Here is a 4768-nt window from a genome sequence, read left to right as displayed (position 1 = left end):
ATAGAATGCCAGGTGTAGTGTTGACCAATGAAATGATCCCTACCTCGTTGAGAGTGCGTTTGCTATACTAGAACGTCCCGTTGCGCGCCGTCACGTTACTCTGTAGCGTCTTTTACCCGCCCAATGCTTTATTATTAGAATGTCAACAATGTATACAGAATGGTCGACACACTTTCACTGTACCCACCAGCAAACGGAGGAAAGGTTTTAGTGGGACATATCAAGTTACATCCACAATTACAAGGGTGAGTAACAAGAGCGAATTAAGCATAGCATATGACGCTATGTAGCCTAGCTTGAACGACGCTGAAGTTGTCTTCCGATTTGCAGATTCCGTACTTAAGAAACGATAGACGTGGGTCGTTCTGATTTCTGAGGAAGGAGAGGCCTGGGTCGAATTGAAAGTTAAGCAAAAGGTTTAATGAAACAACACAATGAACACGACAGTCAAAACACAAATGTTACACTGCAGCTGACAGCGGACTGATCTCATGTTTCTCCTTGCGGAGTTACAGAAGAACAGTCCTGAATCATTCTCCGGATTACACATTTATTCCTTTCTCTCAGGTTAAGGACACACCTCTGAATTTCAGGTTTACTACAGGTCACAGACTAAGGTTGATTATCATGTAGTGCCGAATCTACAGAGATACACATTTTCTTTGTTCTAATCAAGTCTGGCCTAGCAGGGAGTGGCTCCCCAAAAACAGATACAATAGATCTCCATGTGTGGAGATGAGGAGCTTTCTCCTGTATGCTAAATGTCAGACATGACCTAATGAATTCTTTTAGAAACTTGAGTAGGTGTGAGCCAGACCAATGCTGATTAGGTGTGGTGTGATGAAATCGGTATTGATTCAGTGTTCATTTAACTAAAAGTACATTTTTATCAGACATCACCAATGGTTTAACTTTTTATAACCTAACAGCGGTTAAGGGGAAATTTATGGGAAACTTAAATGAGACCAATCGAATGATCCCTACCTCGTTGAGAGTGCATTTGCTATACTAGAACGTCCGTTGCATGCGGCTACTCTGTAGCCGGGTTTATTTACCCCCGCCGTCCAATGCTTTATTATTAGAATGTCAACAATGTATACAGAATGGTCGACACACTTTCCCTGTACCCACCAGCAAACGGGAGAAAGGTTTTAGTGGGACATATCAAGTTACATCCACAATTACAAGGGTGAGTAACAAGAGCGAATTAAGCATAGCATATGACGCTATGTAGCCTAGCTTGAACGACGCTGAAGTTGGCTTCCGATTTGCAGATTCCGATTCGGCGGTTAAGGAGAAATTTATGGGAAACTTAAAGGTCCTATGACATGCTGCTTTTTGGATGCTTTTATATAGGCCTTAGTGGTCCCCTAATACTGTATCTGAAGTCTCTTTTCCCGAAATTCAGCCTTGATGCAGAATTACAGCCACTAGAGCCAGTCCCACAATGAGCTCTCCTTAGGATGTGCCATTTCTGTGTCTGTAGCTTTAAATGCTATTGAGGAGGAAAGAGGTGGAGGGTGGGGCTGTGTCCTTGACCAACTGCCATGCTTTGCTTGTTTGCAAGCCATGATGTCTCTCTCTTTCTCATGGACGGGCAAAATTTCTCTGGTGGGCAAAGCAGAGAAAGGGGAGGTAACCTTTCCCCTTATGACGACATAAAGGGAAGATTCCAGATTGGCTCATCTGAGCTTTCATTTTCTCAAAGGATACCCAGGGCTTGGTTTACACCTATCGCCATTTCTAACCACTGGGGGACCATAGGCAGGCTAGGGGAACTCATATCAATGTTAAAAAAAACTCATAAAGTGAAATTTTCATGCCATGGGACCTTTAAAGCTGAAGATAGCTTCCGATTCACAGCGTCCGATTCAGCAGGGAAACATAACTTACATTGCTGAGTGACTGATCCTCCGTTTTTTGAACCTCTGACTGTATTGAAAGCGTGTTAGTCATTAAGGTAAATTATTAATTATGTCTAAAACACACTTTTAGATTTGTGAAAGCTTTATTGTCTTTATGAGAACGCAATAAAGCAAGATTTCAGTTTTCTTTTTCAAATGTAGACCACATTAGACTAAAGATTCTTAAAAACACAGTTTCAAATTTCTGAAAACTTTATTCTATATGTGAAAATGCAATAAAGGGGGATTTCCCTGTTCTTTTCATATGTAGACCACATAAGACTCAGTCCAGATCCAAAACCACTATACCTAGACTTGTCAAATCTGGGCCAAATTATCACAGATTAGTGAAAGCAATATTCTATTTGTGAAAATGCCATAAAGAAAGAATTCCCTTATTCTGATGTGTCTGATGTGGTCTACTTATGAAAAAAACTATGAAATCCACCTCTATTGCACTTTCACAAATAGAATAAAGCTTTCACAAATCTTAAACTGTGTTTTTAAGAATCTTTAGCTGTAATGTAATGCGCTGTGTAGGAATATATTGCAGAAAATGTGTATGGAGCTCATTTGTGGCTTCATTCTCTGATCTTCCTGACTGCCTGTGAGAAGGAGCATCTAACCTGATAAGTTTGAAAGGGAATTGCCCTTCCTGAGTATTGAAAGGACTATCTGACCTACATGAAAGGGAGCACCGGGCCAGGAAAATAATTGAGCTAATTAAAAAGACACTCAGATCGGGGGGAGCAGAGAACGAAACCACTGTGTAAGATGTATTTTGCAAATAGCTGAAAGGTAAGATGCAGGTCATAGGATGATTTTGGCTCTCATCACTCCTAGCTCAGCGGAAAAGATAAGACACACAGATCAACATCATTAAACATATTGTAGATCTAATTTATAGATGTAAGACAGTAATGAACTGTTTGGCCTTGGAGTGGGAAGAATCAAAGTGTTTTATTTCATGACGCAACATCGCGGAAGTGGCCCGGAGAAGACCGGACAGCGGGGCCAAGATGACCTGGACCAATATCCAACCGGTAACAGCGCCACCGAAGATGGGCAGAGAAAAGGTATAAAATTGTGAGGGTTTGAGATAGCGGGCATCAGATGCTTGGCGGGACTGTCTGTTTGCTTACAGCTGTTAACAGTTTGTGATAATTTCTGTGAGATCAGGTTGGTCTGTGCACTGGACTCTGTGCACTAGAGCCCTCTAGTGGTTGTGTGTCATCCTGGGTGGAATTCACAGATATTTTGTCATCAGCACGTAAAATACTATTGTCTACAAAGTAAAGTTGATATTAAAATTTCAGGTACTTTGACTCACTTGTTGGCTGCCTGCTGTTTGTGTCTGTTTGTCAATGTGGGGGTTAACCTTGCAGTTTTGATCCTGTTGTGTGGGTTTTAAAGTGAAAACTAAAGGGGATACTCACTAGTAGCGAATGATTGATCCTTAGTTTGTCAGCAGAGTCTATGAGGAGCTGGCAGATGTCCTGTTTGCTAATTTGATCATGAAGGCCACTCTGTCCAGTTAGAGATACTGCAGGGAAGTGCCATCACAGCAGTGGTTGCCCTCTTCATTCTCAAACATGGGGATTTTTTAGACATCAATAAGTACATTAATAATGTTAAAATCCATCACAAAAAGTGCAAGCTCAGCTATGAGCACTAATATAATGTAATAAATAGCACCCCTTATTGAACTCTTACAGGCCAGTTGTTTCCTGAATAATAATGCAGCTGGTATTGATAATCTTGTGAATTGTTGTTTAAATGTAAGGTCTAATTACTTGACTTATTGCAAAAACTTAATGTTGGTAACATAAAACACAGTGAAAAACAATATTAATTTGAAACACGTTTCCTTGTTTTCTCAGCTGCGAAACAACTTTTCATTTTGACTTTAACTCAAAGATAATTTTCCTCTTTTTCCTCATAAAGGCAAAATGATTCCTAGTAATAAACATTCCGTGACCTGCTGATCCCAGGTTCCCCTGGTTTTATGCTTAGTTTGGACCGGTCCATGTTCCAGTTTTGAGGGAGCCAATTAATCCAAACAACCTATTTTTTGGAACAGACCAGTGATATACAGCAGCATCAACAATCATTCCATTGAAGTTGTAATTCTGGTCACCCGGATAGCTTTAAGTCTAATTTTAGTCAAAACTGAGCCAAAAGTAGAGTGAATATTGCATTTTTCAGGTGAACCAAATATACACTAATGTTGCCTGCGTCTGCTTGTGTGAATAGGGAATTGTTTGCCAACATGTTCATAAACTAATAGTGTCAGTCTTGTGTTGGCAGCTTATTTGCTACCCCCAAGTGGTCAGAAAAAGATGAATACATGCAGGTTTAACACAAATATACACAAGCAGACATTGAACTACACAATCCTTAAATGTAATGGTTTATTTAAAATGTGACTGAGAACATGTCTTCAAGCTGCAACGGAAATAAAATAAGTCACTTTAAGATTAACGGTTGTCTCAAAATACTTGAGCTGTATTGTGTCTGTAGGTTAAGATATATGGACTAAGTTTATCATTTTGTAAAATAATCTGTTACCTGCAGCACAGGGGTCATTTGTCTCAGCCTGATCACCTGAGTTGGTGAGGGTTTACATGCATATTATGAAATATATATTTGCTAAACTTTGATTTCCAACTGCATTGGGAGATGGGATTTGTAGATTCTCCAAGAGTCTGAGAGATTTTAGATGTTATCTAAAGAACACTTTTTACTTTTGTGACCGCATTTCCACACGAAGCTGAGCTGCACAACTTCTGGTCTTTGGATAAAACACATACGATAAATACACAGCAGAAAGATTAAACCGTGGAAAAAGTTCAACAAAAGACCAG

Source organism: Perca fluviatilis, chromosome 2, assembly GCF_010015445.1.
Source record: "Perca fluviatilis chromosome 2, GENO_Pfluv_1.0, whole genome shotgun sequence".
NCBI lineage: Eukaryota > Metazoa > Chordata > Actinopteri > Perciformes > Percidae > Perca > Perca fluviatilis.
This window is presented reverse-complemented; position numbering follows the sequence as displayed.